The sequence below is a fragment of the Scyliorhinus canicula genome, chromosome 16 (genome assembly GCF_902713615.1).
Source record: "Scyliorhinus canicula chromosome 16, sScyCan1.1, whole genome shotgun sequence".
In the NCBI taxonomy this organism is placed as follows: Eukaryota; Metazoa; Chordata; class Chondrichthyes; order Carcharhiniformes; family Scyliorhinidae; genus Scyliorhinus; species Scyliorhinus canicula.
Window position 1 is genome coordinate 140,595,834 of NC_052161.1, and position 18,616 is coordinate 140,614,449.

At 43.1% G+C, this 18,616-nt stretch overlaps 1 protein-coding gene across 3 annotated transcripts in view; it reads left to right on the plus strand.

The window, feature by feature from the left end:
- The window catches only part of mib2 (MIB E3 ubiquitin protein ligase 2), a 290,271-nt gene that overhangs the window by 35,333 nt on the left and 236,322 nt on the right, over positions 1–18,616 (plus strand). Inside the window, exon 2 of one of the 3 annotated variants that reach the window (XM_038773656.1) lies at positions 4,864–4,969. The exons of the other annotated variants lie outside the window; for them this stretch is intronic. The gene's annotated coding sequence lies outside the window, so the exon portion shown is untranslated. The remainder of the gene's footprint in view (positions 1–4,863; positions 4,970–18,616) is intronic. 3 annotated transcript variants of the gene reach the window in all.

Below are 18,616 nucleotides of genomic sequence, written 5' to 3' on the forward strand. Positions count from 1 at the left end.
GGCCGAGTCACTGAATCTGTTGAAGAAAGAGATCATTTTTTAGATATTAATGGCAACCGGAGTTATGGGAGAAAGCGGGAATACGTTATTCAGATGGCGGATCAACCATGATATTGAATGGTGGAGCAGGCTCAAAGGGCCGAATGGCCTACTCCTGCTCCCAGCTTCCATGTTTCTATGAAAGTAGGAATATTGCTTTGCTGTGACCTGCAAGGCTGCAGACCAGTGTTCTTCAAACTTTTTTGCCGGGGACCCATTTTTACCAACCGGCCAACCTTCGGGACCCACGCTGGCCAACCTTCGCGACCCACGCCAGCTGACCTGTGCAACCCACGCCAGCTGACCTTTGCGACCCACGCCAGCTGACTTGTGCGACCCACCATTTTCAAGTACCTTGTTTGCTGCTGACAAAAATGGAGGAAATGGTTTTGGCCCTCGTACACGCTCCTCAAATGGAACTTGTTGGATGAAGGTGAAGCGTTCTGGTGTAAAGCGGCCGCACGGCACGTACGCGCCGATGATCGGGCACGCATGTGCAGTGCGGCCGCATTTTTTTAACATGCCCGTGACCATTTTGAAGGCCCCTTGCAGCTGGTGTTATTAACTGCCATTTGCGCGATCGGGAGCGCCGCGACGGACGGCTCTGTGCCCCTCCCAACACCCACCTGCGACCCACCCGCGGGTCGCGCCCCCGAGTTTGACACTGCCTCCTGTCGACTACGAACCGGAAAATAGGATTAGGCTGGGTAGCTTCTGGGCTGGCGGAGACATGATGGGGCGAATGGTCAACTTGGTGTTTCATGATTGTTTGCTGTATCTTGGTTTTAAACAATCAGTTTCTTGTTAAGGAAGTAAAAACTGTTTCCTGAATCACCCTGGAAGAGGCAACAGGACATTTGTTGGTAGATGTGGAGGGAAGTGGAAGGTGCGTCCCTCTTGGGTGAGTGTGCTGAAAGACGAATGGGAAGGGAGTTTGGCAACAATGGAGTTGGAGGCTTGGGGATGGTGTGCTGTGGTTTGGCAGCAATGGGAGGGGGGATCCTGGAGATTTTGGCAGAATGTGGGATGGAGTGTTGGTTTGCCTGATTGGATTCCTGGGGTCTTTGAGAAGAGGGGAAAGGATCTGCAGCATTTTCTTTGGATGGTTGAGGTGGGACATTGAGGTGGTGGAGTTTTCCAATATTGGTTAATAAGTTAAAACATTAGATCTTTGCAAATAATTTTTTGTGACTGTTTCCTGTTGAAATGATTTATGTTACAAAATGTCCCTAAATTTTTTTGTTGTCGTTTTTTTTTATTTAAATTTTTTAACAGTACCCAATTAATTTTTTTCCAATTTAGCGTGGCCAATCCACCTACCCTACACATCTTTGGGTTGTGGGGGTGAGACCCACGCAGACACAGGGAGAATGGGCAAACACCACACAGACAGTGACCCAGGGCCGGGATTCAAACCCGGGTCCTCGGCGCCGTGAGGCAGCAGTGCTAACCACTGAGCAGAAAAATATTAAACTTTACCTCAAAATGATGAGGTGACGTTTGATTGGAATATTATATTCTAGGGAATGTTTGTTCACTTGCAGGAACACTTGTGCGTATTGTTGTGCGCCTTTGACAATGTCAGCTGAGATCTGCCAAAAGCCATGAGGCGCTCATGGGATCATCATGGGTCCAGCACGGAAGGTGACTATTCGGCCTGTTGTGTCCATGTTGGCTCTCTGCAGGAGCAGTTCGCTTAGGTCACCCCTGCCTTTCCCCCATAGCACTGAAAATTCTTTTTTTCTTTGTTTAATTGTCCAATTCTCTTTTGAAAGCCTCCACCACACGCTCGGGCAGTTCATCCAGATCTTAACAAAAATGTTTTTCCTCATGTTGCCATTGCTACTTTTGCCAATCATCTTAAATCTGTGGCCCCTGCTTCTCGATCTTTCTACCAATGGAAACAGTTGCTCCTATCAATTTTCTCTTTAAATCCCTCATGATTTTGAACACCTCCAACAAATCCCTTTTTAATGCTTCTTGTCCAATGGAAACAGCCCCTTGATGAGAAAATAGTGAAAATCTCAGCCTATCCCAAGGGACGTTTCTCGCTGTGCAAGTTAACATTTTCCTGGGTAAACATTTTGTTTTAAATGGGCAGTATTTTTTAAAGCCATGTCCATTCTTTGACTCTCTCAATCAAACAATTAGTAACAGCTAGCTGCTGTGTGAGATCAGAGCTTGGATAAATTGCCAACAGGCGGAGTGTGTCCGAACAGTACAAGCGAGGTGTTGGAATAAGCAACTGGAAAATTCCTTCACTGTTAGGCAGGTTGAGAGATGCAATTTGAAATGTGCTGTGGATTAAAATTAAAGCACTGGTGATTAGAGAAACTTGCAGGGAAAGTTGTGTTTGAGGTGAAAATCCACAGGATTTGTCACAGGGCATCACGTCACAACAAATCATTTGTTAATACTTTCTGTTGTTCATTAATCTTCCTGTTGCACAGTATTCTGATTTGTTATGAATATTTCTGTAGGAGATCTCATTGTAATGTTTTCTGAGGATCTCCACTATTTGTACTCTGCCTTTTTTACTAAATTTTCTTTACTTATTAATTTTATTCTCGTTTTAACTTTTTTTCAATAACTAGTTCCATCTGCATTTCTGCAACTCCTTAATGTTTCTCTGCATTGTTTGTAAAGAATCACTAAATCTTTAAATCTCTTTTCTAATTTTATAAGTAAACTACTTTTAACAACTTTTTTATTCCCTCAGCCTGAAGGTGACTTTCTGGTATGCATATTTAACCATTTGTTCTGATTATTTAGCATGAATATTTTCTTCTTCTGGATGTGTTTATGAAAAAATGTAATGTACCCAATTCTAAGGCGGCACGGTGGCACAATGGTAAGCACTGCTGCCTCACAGCGCCGAGGACCCGGATACGTTCCCGGCCTCGGGTCACCATCTAGAAAAGAGCTAACATTTCAAGTCCAGATGACCCTTTGTCAAAGCTAGGCCTTTAGCTTTAACAAAGCGTCACCTGGACTCGAAATGTTAGCTCTTTTTTCTCCTTACAGATGCTGTCAGACCTGCTGAGATTTTCCAGCATTTGCTCTTTGTTTGGAGGGACCAGTGGAATTAATTTGGGGTCAATTCTGTGGTTACCCAGATGTTAGACAATGTTTTAATCTGCCTAACCATCCAGGTTGGTACTGCAGGAATGTCCAATACTTTGGATGCTGGAATCTAGCTCAGGATATTTGTGCAGGGTCCCAGGGAGCAAAGAAATTGCCCATCAGAGGTTCAGACTTACTGGGCAATTCCCATTGAGCTCAGCGCATCAGGACCTCTGTCGGTTCTTGTGTGCATCTTGTGATCTCGATCAGCTTCTCCATATTTACTTGCTCAAACTTGAGGGGTTTTGGTATACGCTCTGAACCATTGCCTTAACTGCTTTGCTCAAAGGAAAACAATCCCGACTCTTAGCCTTTCCATATAACTGAAGTCCCTGGTCAATAGTATAATTTTGGTTAATCCCTTCAGCATCTCCAAGGCCTTGACATTCCTCCTAAAGTGGAGTGTCCAGTATTGGACAACCTTGACCAAACCAGTGATTGGCTAAAGATTTACTATAACTTTCTTGTTTAACTACTTTGACAATCGTCAAGTATCCCATATGCTTTATTAACAGCTGGGTCATTTCTCTTACCACCTTTTTGGAAGGCAGCATAAAATCATAAGCGGAACATTCAATATTGTTTCCGAATTAATAATGAGTATATTAGGGCAGCACGGTGGCGCAGTGGATTAGCCCTGCTGCCTCACGGCGCTGAGGTCCCAGGTTCGATCCCGGCTCTGGGTCACTGTCCGTGTGGAGTTTGCACATTCTCCCCGTGTCTGTGTGGGTTTCACCCCCACAACCCAAAGATGTGCAGGGTAGGTGGATTGGCCACGCTAAATTGCCCCTTAATTGGAAAAAATTAATTGGGTACTCTAAATTAAAAAAAAAAAAAATAATGAGTATATTGACCTATCAGTTATCATAGTTATATATTCATTGATAAAATCTCTCAAGAAAAGTAATAAATATTTGCAATCTCAATGCTAAGCTTCCTTCCAAATAATGTTGATCTATATGCTTATTTTATTTTATTACTAACTGTGGAATAACTAGTCTTTAATTCCAATTATTTAAATGGTCCCACACTCAAATTCCCAACAGCAATCATGTATTTGACTAGCTCAGCTGAGTGCAAAAGTGACCCAAAATTATTATTCTTGTGCTTCTCTACACTCGTGCAGGTATCAGTATCCTTCTGAAGGTGGAGTGTCCAAAATTGTAATGTAATTATCCCTATCGATAGTATTATCCCTATCGATAGTATTATTCCTTATTAATGTAACTTCAAATATAAATGGAAAACGCTGAACATGCTAGGCAGGTTGTGCACATGCGTCGAGAGAGAAACAGATGGTGATAGATTATATAAGTGAAATGTTGATCGTTTCTCTCAGGGCAGCACGGTAGCGCAGTGGTTAGCACTGCTGCCTCATGGCGCTGAGGACCCGGGTTCGATCCTGGCCCTGGGTCACTGTCCGTGTGGATTTTGCACATTCTCCCCGTGTTTATGTGGGTTTCGCCCCCACAACCCAAAAATGTGCAGGGTAGGTTGATTGGGCACGCTAAATTGCCCCTTAATTGGAAAAAAATGAATTGGGTACTCTAAATTTATATTTTTTTTAAAAATTGCTTCTCTCTCCACAAATGAAGCATTTTCTGTTTTTATTTTGTTTTTGTTTTTATTATTTTGTTTTTTGTTTTTTTTGTTTTTTATTTGTTTATTATTTTGTTTTTATTTTTTCTGTTTTTATTTCAGATTTCCAGCATCCAAATTATTTTTCCTTTAAGTTTGCTGACTGTGATTTGGAAAAGTACCTTTCAGCTTGCTCATACGGCTTTTCTGCAGCTGAAGCATGGCTCTTGTAAGTTTCTCTACCCTGATTCCCAATATTACTCTGCAGCTTGTTACCCAATATTAGTATTTTTGCAAATTGAAAGTTGCCATGGTCCCAGAGGGCCATAGGCTGCTCTCCCTTTTGAGGGGGAGAGCTGACTGGTGGTGATTTAACCCGAGGGTCACCACCTCGGGGGCAAAGTTGAGAAGGCGGGGCTTTCATGAGTAATCTCAGTTGGTACGGGAATTGAACCCGTGCTGTTGGTATTGCTCTGCATCACACACCAGCCGTCCAGCCAACTGAGCTAAACCAGCTTCCCTTTTGCAAACATGTCTGCCTATAACTATCTTTCAAGGGAACTTCTAACTGAAACAAATAGTTTGATTCAGGACAATTTGATTTCTTTAATGCGAATCTCTTATTGTGGCTTCACTATTGTACTTGCTTATGATGAAGCATTAGGTAATCATGCTGGCAGAGAAGCAGCGGAAGGGGGACTGGGGAAGATGGTACCGTCTGTATAAGCCATGTTGGCTGGGGTTTGTTACTGGGGTGTGTGTTGGTTATATATTTTTTTCCTGTTGAAACTTGATGGTTAAAATTATTAAATTATAAATGCCTCAATAAAAATATTTTCTGGAAAAAAAAAAATCATGCTGGCAGGATCAACTAGAGATGGTTGTTGCAGGAAGGGATTAAGGCAGGCAGGATAAAGCGTCCAGATATTTGCGGCAGAAATAAGCAGGTGTCATTACAGGACTGTTACTTAGCCATTAAGTTTCATTATCTGCAAGTGAGACTTTCTCATGCTATGCTTCACACTTGTGTTTTGACAATGTATATTTTATTCCACTCTAAGTGAGTGGAGTTTGAAGGACACGATGAGATGATGAGTTAGTAGATGGTACAACCTGAGAGAAAGAGAAGGACTTGTTTAACCTAACAATTTTTTTCCCTTGTTGGTAAAATTATGTTCTTAATTACCAAGTTCCTGATCCAGCCTGCCTGTGTTGTTGTTCTTTGAGTGTAATTGCCTGGTCTGGATTCAAATGCTGGTTTTGAGGTGAAAGGATTGCGTTCTAACCCACTTGAGTCATTCCTGGGCCGCTTCCATTACATTTTCTTTATTTTATGGTTGTTATTGGTTTATTATTTTAGCTGACTTCATGTATTTGCATTGAAAATTATGCGTGGTAGTCTTTGGAGTGTATTTTAATTTTCTAAGACAGTAAGTTGTGCCAATTGGATGTAAATGGTGATGTCAGGTATTGTGCCCAGTGGTGAGGAACAGCATGGTATGTTTCTGTTAGTCGTTCGGTGAAAGTTGAAGACAGCACCACATAGCCAGTTCTGTGATTTTGCAAATGTTTTGCTTCCTCCAGCAGATTCCTGGTAAGTAAGAGCAGTTCTTCCCCAGGTGCATTTTTGCAGCTGTGGGGTGTTGGCATGGATCCATTCTGGTCCTGCCATTTTTCGTTGTGAGAAGGAATCTCACAATTGGGGCAGCAGGGTAGCATGGTGGTTAGCATAAATGCTTCACAGCTCCAGGGTCCCAGGTTCGATTCCCGGCTGGGTCACTGTCTGTGTGGAGTCTGCACGTCCTCCCCCTGTGTGCGTGGGTTTCCTCCGGGTGCTCCGGTTTCCTCCCACAGTCCAAAGATGTGCGGGTTAGGTGGATTGGCCATGCTAAATTGCCCGTAGTGTCCTAATAAAAGTAAGGTTAAGGGGGGGTTGTTGGGTTACGGGTATAGGGTGGATACGTGGGTTTGAGAAGGGTGATCATGGCTCGGCACAACATTGAGGGCCGAAGGGCCTGTTCTGTGCTGTACTGTTCTATGTTCTTTAAATGAGCTGCCACAATTGAGCTGTTAGCACTACTTCCCAAAGTCAAATCATGTAACGTATCTGAAACAAGATATGAATCCAGTACTTACTGGGTGCCCTAGTATTTTATAAGGTTTACAAGTTAACCTGGGATTTTTGATGTTTGCTGTCTTATTCAACCTGTTCTTCTGCCCTTGGAGGAAAATTCTTGGGCAGGCTTTTGCTTCATTATGAAACCTTTTCTGCTGAATGTCAATTTCACCAGTGCATAATTGTATCTGTCATTTTTCAGGGAAGCTATGCTGTAGCTGCATTATTTTTCAGATAAAGTAATATCTGTGTCCACTTAAGGCTGGTCTGAATCTCATTTTCCCTATTAGACCTACATTATATGCTCTTTTAACTCTGCCAAATCTTATTCCGAAGCACCATCTGTTTCATACAATCATCTTTCCCTCTTTACACATTCATTTCCCATTTGAGATTTAGTATCAAATTACATTCTGGAGATTACTTTCATTTCCTTCACATCCTATTCCTGTATGGTGTACAATGTACACTTTTCTCTGCTATACAGAGAAACTCTTTGGTATCAGCTGCAAACTGTTAACATTAGAGTTCGAGAAACATGTACTGAAAACTTGTACAGGTAACTGGAAACCAGCGACACATACTTGTCACAGAGGTAAGGTAATAGTTTGTATAAACATTTTGAAGGGTACTTAAATTTTTGTCTGTTAATCTGTCTCTTTACAACCCCCACCCCCATCCTGTAACGCTTATTTTCATTTAATTTTTCAGAATAAAAAATAACTGATCTAAGCCATTGTCCTTAGCTAGGAATTCAACACACAAACGGATTGGGAGGGCAGTGCAGGGGAGAGAGTTTCAGTGAGCTGGGACCTCTGTGTTGAGTGAGATAGGAAGATTTAGGTTGAAGAGAAGGACAATACTATTTCCAGTTCTCTCCAGCTTTGACTAAGAGTCATCCAGACTGGAAACATTACCTCTGTTCTCTCTCCATAGTTGCTGTCAGAGCTGCTGAGATTGTCCAGCATTTTCTGCTCGTGTGAGAGATGCGGTGAGGAAGCTGTACAGATTTGTTTGAAAATTTGCAACTTGCCAAGCTTGGTCGGTACGTGTTGATGGTTGGTGACGGATCTCTGAGGCCCGAGCTGTTTGCAGTGCCTGGCCTGTAACATCTTGCTATGCATTGCCAGAAGAATTGGGAGAGTTTATGGATTAATTATATATTTGTGGTTGTTATCTGAATTGTTTGTTTATTGTGTTTTAAGTGTTTTCGATATTCCGTGCCCAAAGATGGGTAGGGGAAATATGGCGCAGCACCTTAAGAGAACTTTTATTTGGGGCAGCACGGTGGCACAGTGGTTAGCATTGATGCCTACGGCGCTACGACCCTGGGTCACTGTCCGTGTGGAGTTTGCACATTCTCCCCGTGTCTGCGTGGGTTTCGGCCCCACAACCCAAAGATGTGCTGGGTAGGTGGATTGGCCACACTAAATCGCCCCTAAATTGGAAAAGAATAATTGGGTACTCTAAATTTAAAAAAAAGAGAACTTTTATTTGCTGGGATGTGATTGTTGGTTTTATTTGGTGAAATGTGATTGGGTGAATGTTCCGGCATCAAATTATAGAAGATAGCCAATTTAAAAGGATTTAAACATATGAACATTAAAAAAGAAAAATACGTCCCAATAGTCAAAACCTGGGTGATAGACTCTGTGGATATGTATTGGTGAGTCATTTAAAAACAGCTGTTCATCCTCGGTACTTTGAGAAGGATAATGTTTCTCAAGTTTTCTCTTGTGCAATAATACTTCCAGAAAAGACAGTAAAATACCTTTTACACAGATTTTTCTTTTTAAAAAAAATAAATAAATTTAAAGTACCCAATTGTTTTTTCCGATTAAGGGGCAATTTAGCATGGCCAATCCACCTGCTTTGCACATCCGGGTTGTGTGTGGGGGTGAGACCAACGCAGACACGGGGAGTGTGTGCAAGCACCACGTGGACAGTGACTGGGGGCCGGGATTAGAACCTGGGTCCTTGACGTCGTGAGGCAGCAGTGCTAACTACTGCGCCACCATACCGCCTCAGATTTTTCAACGTAAGATGTCAGTAGTATTCCTGATGAGCAGATGTCTGGCAGCATTCTGCCATTTCCACCACAGTATGACAGCAATATTAACACTTTCATTTTTTTTAAATTTAGAGGACCCAATTCTTATTTTCCAATTAAGGGGCAATTTAGCGTGGCCAGTCCACCTAGCCTGCACATCTTTGGGTTGTGGGGATGAAACCCACGCAGACATGGGGAGAATGTGCAAACTCCACACGAAAATTGACCCAGCGCGGGATCGAACCCGGGTCCTCAGCGCCGTAAGCATTAGTGCTAACCACTGCGCCACCGTGCCGCCGCATATTAACATTTTCTTAAAGCATTAACGTATCCGTTGCCCAGCTGACAAGGTAATTTATTTTGCCATTCCTAAGTTGAACAATCCGTGTAACCAAAAACCTTTGTCTCTCTGGAGAATAAACCAGTGTGAGAAGCTCCTAAAAGACTGATAAAGTGATGGCTGTGATGCTGGTAATAACTGTTGTTAATTTGACAACTCTCCTTACAGGCAAAATAGGGTTATAGGTATCAATCTGGTTTAATTTGAACTGACAGATTCTTTTATATTTTAAATATTTCATGTCAATGTTTTAAGGGGAACCATAAAAGTAATTTTTTGCCAGAATGAAATGAACATTCACCTCTAGACGAGAAGTAGATGGAAGTAGAGAAAGTACAGTAACTAGACGGAGACTTTAAAAAAGCAGCAGGGGTTATGTCTGGACAGAAGTGTACAGTGTGAGCTCATTGTCTGTAAAGGTCCATGGCTTTCTTTTGATTTCTTTCCAGTAATGTGCACCTGTTGCTGATCTTTGCATCTTTCTTCCATTAACAGTTTGCAGGTTGTGTTGTAAAATTTACCAACTCAGACATAATAAAGTTCTGTGAATTATTGTCTTTCTTCTTCGGTACAATTGTGTTATAACTAAGTTTGAAGCACTGTAGGGGACAGCAATAGTAGTTTATCTGTAACCGTCATAATTGGACAGTTGCCATTTTAGCTGTTTGGAAATGCTGTTGTAAGGGTGTGAAAAATTAGAATCATACAGCGCAGGAGGCATTTGCTCAATTGTTCCTGCCTTGGTGATGTTCAAAAGACTCCATAAATTGGGGATAGAACTTGGGTGATTCATGAATGTTGTGCCACAAGAAGCTGAGGAATGTTAAATCAGAGTGGGATTGGGAAAGAAACTGCTCTGGTTAGTTAATGTCCCATCCACCAGCGGCAGCAGAAGGTATTTGACGATTTTAACTGACTTGGCTTAAACTTGAACTTTAGTTTTGAACCTTAGTTAGACCCTGAGTACTGCATAGAATTCTGGTCACTGTATTACAGAAAGGTTATAGAGAAAGAGGAAGGGATACAAAAAAGACTTACAAGGATGACACTGGAAATGCGTGGGTATATCCATCAGGACAGAATGAACAAGCTGGGTCGCATTTCTCTTGAAAAGAGGATCTGAGTGGTGGCCTAGTCGAGATCTCTGAAATTATGAATGGTTTTGATATAGTGGGCAGCGATAATGTTCCTATTTGTGGGGAAGAGCAAACCTAGGGGCATTCAGTCACAGAATCACACAGTGCAGAGGAGTCTCTTTGGCCAATCGAGTCTGCACTGACAGGTGAAAAACACCTGACCTACCTAATCCCATTTACCAGCACTTGGCCGTGAGCCTTGAATGTTATGACGTGCCAAGTGCTCATCCAGGTACTTTTTAAAGGATGTGAGGCAATCCGCCTCAACCACCCTCCCAGGCAGTGCGTTCCAGACCATCACCACCCTCTAGGTAAAAGTGTTTTTCCACACGTTCTCTCCTTCCACCCCCCCCCCCCCCCCCAACACCCCGCCCCCGCCCCCACCACAAACTTCCTGCCCCTCACCTTGAACTTGTGACCCCTCGTGACTGACCCTTCAACTAAGGGGAACAGCTGCTCCCTATCCACCCTGTCCATGCCCCTCATAATCTTGTACACCTCGATCAGGTCACCTCTCAGTCTACTCTGATGCAATGAAAACAACCCAAATCTAACCAACCTCTCTTCATAACTTAACTTAAATGTTCCATTCTAGGTAACATCCTGGTGAATCTCCTCTGCACCTCCTCCAGTGCAATCACATCCTTCCTATAATGTGGCAACCAAAATTGCACACAGTACTCCAGCTGTGGCCTCAAAGGTTAAAGCAGCCTGTGGTCATCTGGGACTATGGCGACCATTACCTTTTAGATGAGCATATGAGAGAGAAGGGAACCATATAATCATGAGACTTTGTGCAAGCCAAGATAAAGCAAGAATATCAGCTTACTTTACAGAATGGGGGTGGTTGTCACGGCTGAGCTCAATCTCAACCTCACATCCACACATGCACACTTTACACTTTAGATCATTGGTTGGAATTAGAAGTAGGAATCTTGATTGTCCTGTTTCTCCCACAACTGTTGTGCTATCCTGAGAACCTGTCCCTCGTGGAAATTTTTATGCAGATAAACACTTTGACGACACCTATCGGGCAGTGGGGCGCACATAATGCCCTTGAGGCCCTGTGAGAAATTGCGATAGTGGATCTGTTCAGATGGTTTCCAGAGCAGACTGTCAGAGTAATTTAGTGGAATGCCTCATTGCCAGAACTTTCAAACAAGCACCAAGGTGTAAGTTAGTTAGTTGGTTGTGAGAGGGGTCCTCTTGATCCAATCCTCCTGGCGTGGCCCGAATCTCACCCTATCTGCACATTGCTCTTGAGGTGGCTGTGGTGGCTCCTTCTGGAAAGTGCCTTGCAAAGAAGGTCTGGAAAGAGATGCAGTGGTTTTTGCTGAGCTACATTGTGAAGGGGCTCCATGGTGCAGGACTTGGTGCACTAGGGAAGCACAGGCGAGATTAATATCAACTGTGCTGGATGACCATCAACCCCGTAAAAGATGCTCCTTGTTCAGCCTGAAACTTGGTGGTCTTTCAGGGCAAAGAGCTGTTGAGGACTTGAGTGTTGCAGACTGGCACACTTCTAGGTCCTGGAGTACACGCTGAGAGATGCAGTAAAGCCTGGAGCAGCAGCTTCAAAGGCACTTTGGGGAAAGGACACTTAAGGTTTTCAGCTACAGTACACCCAGGGGTTGAAAACTGTGTTCAATCCCTTGGGTTTTGTGTTTGACAAGTAATGGATACTGTAAATATTGTTTAACTAATTGTAAATGGAGTGAGTAACATGCAGAATTGAAAGAAACAGATTTGTTTTGCACTTTGTCAACTTTGGGTATCGAACATACTTTATTCAGAAAATTGATTAAAATTATATTTTTGGAACTGAACTCTAGTCTGCATGGTTGACAGGAGATCAGTTAATTCAGTTGGCTGGACTGCTGGTTCATGATGTGAAGAGACGGCAGCAGCGTGGGTTCAATCCCATACTGGCTGAGGTTATTCATAAAGGCCCCGCCTTCTCAACCTTGCCTCTCACCTGAGGTGTGACCCTCGGGTTAAATCACCACCAGTCTACTCTCTTTCTCAAAGCGCAGCCTAATATTCTCTGGGACCATGGCGACTTTCATTTCCTGGTTGAGAATAACCGTACACAGTAAAGTTACCCCCACAACTATTGGAAGACATATCCGTTCTGGTAAAGATGTTAATGCACCATTGCTAAAAATAGTTTGAATGCCAGGTTGTTTTTTTTATTCTTCCATGGGTTGTGGCAAGGCCAGCATTTATTGTCCATTTCTAATTATCCTCGAGAAGATGGTGGTGAGCTGCCTTCTTGAACTGCTGCAGTCTGTGGTGTATGTACACCCACGGTGCTGTTTGAGAGCGTAACACTGATCAGTCAGTGGGACGTTAATTGACTTTAGAAATGCCGCCATGACATTTTATGCAGTTGCATTTATGTGACTTATACAAAGAACATTTAGTTTTCTGTCTGAGAAAATCATTCCTTTCTATGATTTGTGTACTTGGTTGGTGAAAGCTGGCAGGAGAGTGGTACAGCAAATTACAGAAACATTTATATTACCATATTTGATTAATGCCAAAATATATTTTGGCATTCACTGTAACATAATCTGACTTAATCGTACAACAGCAGCAGAATCGGCTTCAGTAATTGATGAGAGGTCCTTAAGATAAAACTGGTTCTGTGGTTGCTGCTGAAGTGTTCAGTGGGCTGATCAATTTTAATAAGGGCTCTAAATGATTTGGAGCATCTCCTTGTTGGCAGGACCTAATTTCTGGCTGTAATTTATTTATTCACAAAAATAAATCATTTACTCCAATCACATATAACAGCCGCAGTTTGTCTGGTTAATGAAATTGCATGAAAACTCATTGATGGCTGCTTTTGGACATACACTAGAGTGTATGTGAAGAGTCGAACCGTATCCCAGCTGGTGATTAGAACCCATGTCATTCCTGTGGCCGTGTTGAAGCAGTGCAAGGAAACAAAAATGCACAAGCTGTCACACGCATGGGAATTATAAGATTACTTATGACTTATAGGGGCAGCATGGTGGCACAGTGGTCAGCACTGCTGCACCACAGCGCCAGGGACCCGGGGTCAATTCCCGACTGTAGCTGTGTGCGCGGAGTTTGCACTTTCTTCCGTGTCTGCCTGGGTTTCTTCCAGATATTCTGGTTCCCTCCAACTGTCCAAAGATGGGGCAGCATGGTAGCATGGTGGTTAGCATAAATGCTTCACAGCTCCAGGGTCCCAGGTTCGATTCCCGGCTGGGTCACTGTCTGTGTGGAGTCTACACGTCCTCCCCGTGTGTGCGTGGGTTTCCTCCCGGGTGCTCCGGTTTCCTCCCACAGTCCAAAAATGTGCAGGTTAGGTGGATTGGCCATGCTAAATTGTCCGTAGTGTCCTAAAAAAGTAAGGTTAAGGGGGGGTTGTTGGGTTACGGGTATAGGGTGGATACGTGGGTTTGAGTAGGGTGATCATTGCTCGGCACAACATCGAGGGCCGAAGGGCCTGTTCTGTGCTGTACTGTTCTATGCTTATGTTAGGTGGAATGGTCATTAAATAATTGCCCCTTCATGTCCAGAGATGTGCAATGTAGGTGAGGTTATGGGGATAGGGCGGGGGGAGTGGGCCTAAGTAGGGTGCCCTTTCAGAGGGATGGTTCAGGCTCAATGGGTGGAATGGGCTCCTTCTGCACTTTAGGGATTCCATGATTCTATACTTGTCTGAATCTAGTACTGAATGACCAAAAGTTTCCTCCTGTTCTTTATTGGGAGGTTTGAAGCCGTTGTCTTCAGTCCATTCCATGGGCTCTATTCCTTATCCACAAACATCATCCCTCTTGTTGGCTGAGGCTGAACAATGTGTTCACAACCTTGGTGGAATATTTCATTGCAGGATGAACTTTCAGCCATGCCTATGCTTCTTCATCAATGTTGTTTTCACCTTTGTGAAATTACTCGACTTATCCCGCCTCAGCTGTTCTGCTGCTGAAACCCTTATCCATGCCATTTCTACCTCTAAACTTGACTATTCTAACACACTTCCAGCCTTCCACGTTTTACCCATCGTATGCTTTGGGTCATCAAGGGTTCACTTGCTTGTACCGTACCGTGCACCGAGTCCCAATCATCCATTGTCCCTATAATGGCTCCCAGGTTAAGCAGCACCTTTCAAATTCTCGTCCTTGTCTTTAAAAGTCCCCCATAGCCTGGGCCCTTCAGAATCATCTCCAGCCTTGCAGCCCTCTGACACCTGGAATTCATTGCCTACATAGGTGGTGGAGACAATCCGTAATTTCAAAAGGAAATTGGATAGTCACTTGAGGAAAATGAACTCTTTGGGGAACAAGTGGGGTAATGGTTGACTGGAATGCTCCAGAGAGCTGGCATTGACCTGATGGGATAAATGGCCTCACGTGCCATAATGACTTTATATCCACCCTCTTCTAATCCTGGCTTCTTCAGCATCCTGATTTTAATCACCCCACCATTAATGGCGGTTTGGTTGCCTAGGCCATAAACTGTGGAATTCCCTTGCTAATATGGGTCACCTTTCTTCTTTTATGGTGTTTCTGAAAACCTACCTCTAGATCAGGGGTGGGCAAACTTTTCCGTGCAAGGGCCACATTCAGAAATTCACAATTTTAAAGGGCCGCATAGTATATTAAGTAAAATAATTAATATTTTAAATAGCCAAAATAAAAGGTCTTTAAAGAAAAAAAAGCACATTTATTTGAAAAACAAAGTAACTCAGTAAGTAACAGAACAATGTCAATGAGAATGATGCATCTGACTGCAGTCATTTACCAGTTTGTTGAAATCAGGTGTCAAGTTGCTTGTGCTGATCCTTAACACTGACAGAAGCACAGCCTGGCCGAGTCAACGATAAAAAACGCGCGTAGTGGGGTGGATGAGTGGGGCTGCCTTATTGGTCGGTTTAGTTGGGTGTGCGACCAATAGGAGTCCAGGTTACAAACAATAATAAGGCTTATTGTTTGTAACCTGGACTCCTATTGGTCGCACACCCAACCAAACCGACCAATGAGGCAGCCCCACTCAACCATCCCACTACGCGCGTTTTTATGCGGCCCGCCAATGAGGTGCCCGTAATCATAACCGGCATTTTTGAAAAGCCGCCGGGGAAAAGCCGCTGAAGTAAATGCGCTTATTGAATAAGCGCATTTACTTCAGCGGCTTTTCCCCAGCGGCTTTTCAAAAATGCCGGTTATGATTACGGGCACCTCATTGGCGGGCCGCATAAAAACCTTTGTCGGGCCACATGCGGCCCGCGGGCCGTAGTTTGCCCACCCCTGCTCTAGATCAAGCTTTTGGTCATCTGTCCTAACATCGCTTTATTTTGCTTGGTGTAATATTTAGATTAACATGCCTCTTGTGAGGTTTCCGGGGATGTTTATGACGTTAACAGAAACTATATCAATGCAAGTTGATGTTATTAGATAGCTGTACCATGGAACTCACACAATAGGCATTCTGTGTTGTGTGATTCTATGATTCCAAGTCGGTTTGAATTGGTCCTTCTGAAGAGAAAAAAGTTGAAAAAAAAGAGTTTGTGTATCATATGGTAGCCAATTGTTTTGATTTTATGGGTTGTTGTGCAATGCACAACTAGAGAAATATGTGATTTAAGAATAGCAGTGAAAGGTGGGTGGCTGAGGAGAAAATGCTGGAAATACTGTAAGTCAGGCAGTATCTGTGGAGAGAGAGGAACATTCAAAAGGCTATCAACTTGAAATGTCAACTGTTTCTCTCTCCATCAATGCTGCCTGACCTATAATAATCTTTATTGTCACAAGTAGGCTTACATTAACACTGCAATGCACTAACTATGAAAATCCCCTAGTCGCCACACTCCAACGCCTGTTCGGGTACTCTGAGGGAGAATTCTGAATGTCCAATTCACCTAACAAGCATGTCTTTTGGGACTTGTGGGAAGAAACTGGAGCACCCGGAGGAAACCCACGCAGAATGGGGAGAACGTACAGACTCCGCACAGATAGTGACCCAAGCCAGGAATCGAACCTGGAATCCTGGCGCTGTGAAGCAACTTTGGAGTGTTTCTGGTATTTTGATGTTTTTAATTTTAGATTTCCAGTATCCACAATACTTTGCTTTTGTCAGAGAGGAGATTAATGTGACAGTAGAGAAATGAGGAAAAACCTACAGAGTGATGAGGGAGGGGTAAGGGCACGGGAGAGGTGATCTGGGGTTAGGAGGGGGAAGGAAGAGGGCCTGGTGACTGAGAGAATTGTGTAGAAATTCTTAATCTTTAAGATAACAAGCCCGTGAGTTCTTTATTCTCGTTGGAGGGAGAAGAGAGACACAAGAGACGGATCTCATCCTCCAGAGTAATTTTGGCGTTATCAGAGGGTTTGGTCACAGAGATGGAAACGTGGTCTTCAAGACCATCAAACCAGATCAGCTGTAACAGGTGGTGTTGGAAGATGGTTCATCATTTATATCAACATGTCATGGGGGAACGTGCTTAAGGTGAGGTTTGGCTGAACTGTACAGTGAAAAACCGTAAAATTAATCTACCTCTTTCCTATTTGACCTCTTAAATTTACAATAATTATGTGCAGTAAATGTTAATATTAATGAGACAGCATTTTCAGCTCAGCTGCACATTAATACTAACACATTATTAATTAAAGGCAAGTGCATAGACTGCTTCACTGTCCATTCCCCCTGCTGTTAAGGGTAAGGCCAAAACCTAACTCAGTTGATTATCATTGGCTCATATTCCAGGGAATCATAGTTTAATTTTATATTTGTATCACTTTCTGATTTGGTTGCATGCTATCCTGCATGATGTAGCTGTTTACCAGGAATGCTGTAAAGCACTGATATCTCTCTCTCTCCCCCGGTACATGCAAAGCTCACAAAATGAGGGAAAAAGTGCATTGTGTGACTATGTTTAGTTTAAGAAAATAAGAAATTTTAGAAACTGGCGAAGCCATTAAGCCCGACAAGCTTGTCCCTTTTGCAGAGATCAATTTAATCGACTCGCTTTCACAGAAAATTGCTCAATTTCTTCAAAGTGCACCTACGTAGATATGTTTATTGTCCCCTTTGCCCTCACTCTCTCTCTCTCTCTCTCTCTCTCTCTCTCTCTCTCTCTCTCTTTCCCCCCCCCTCCCCCCCCCCCCCCCCCCCCCAGTGAAGTGGAATACTGTTTGTAGTGGTTTGTATGAAAATAGCTAAAAAATAATCATTAACTGGATGACTAATGTTGGAACCTGAAGGCTAACTTGCCGTTGTTTATGGGACGTGCTAATGCGCTGGATCAGGCAGCGGAGCCAGCATCTGTAGCATTTTGTAAACTATATCGAGTGAAATATTCTCTTCCCATTGTTATCCCAAAGTTGATCAGTAAGAACACAACTTTCTAATGGTGAAACTTCAGCAGTTTAAAATCTATGGTTTCTGTGCTAGACCTTGTAATGGTTGGTGCTAAAGGTAGTGAAGGATTTAGAGGTCAGTCCAGTTGCAAAATCAGCTGGCAACTTGGATTAATGTACAAGATTTCAGCCATGTGTAAAATGAATGATTACCACCATTTCCCTATATGCATTGGGGTAGATTTTCAACTTTCTGCTTGGACGAGAAGCTGTTTATGTCAATTGGGCACCCATTCTGAACATCGCCTAATCTTTATGACCATCAAAATCATTTGCAAGCAGCAAGTTGAAAATCTGCTGCATTCTCTTTTATAGCACAATTTAATAGGGAGCATGATGTTTTAATTACTTCAGCAGGCCCGCCCCCTGTCCGGATGTCCTTGTCTGCACTTTGAAGCTGTGCATCCTAATCCAACCTGATGTGGTGCATTCCCCTGTGGTGTATTGTTCCAAGCATCTGTCAAATGGTCCTGAGAAATAGATTCAGATGAAACCAAGAAAGGAAGCTTGTGATGATTAAAAAGCAAAATACTGTGGATGCTGGAAAACTGAAATGAAAACCGAAAATGCTGGAAAAACTCAGCAGGTCTGGCAGTGTCTGTGGAGGGAGAAACAGAGTTAACATTTCGTGTCCATATGACTCTTTGGAGCTGCGAGTTAATGGCTTTTGATAAATGTCAGATTCTTAATCTAGTAGGGGACCAAGCTGAATACAGATAGTGCAAGGGAGAACTGGAAGAGGAAGAACGATGAGCAAAGAGAACATTAAAATAGTTAGCTGATAACATAAAACGGAACCTGTGAATAGCGGATAAATTGTGAAAGAGTGAGTCCGAGACCAAAAAG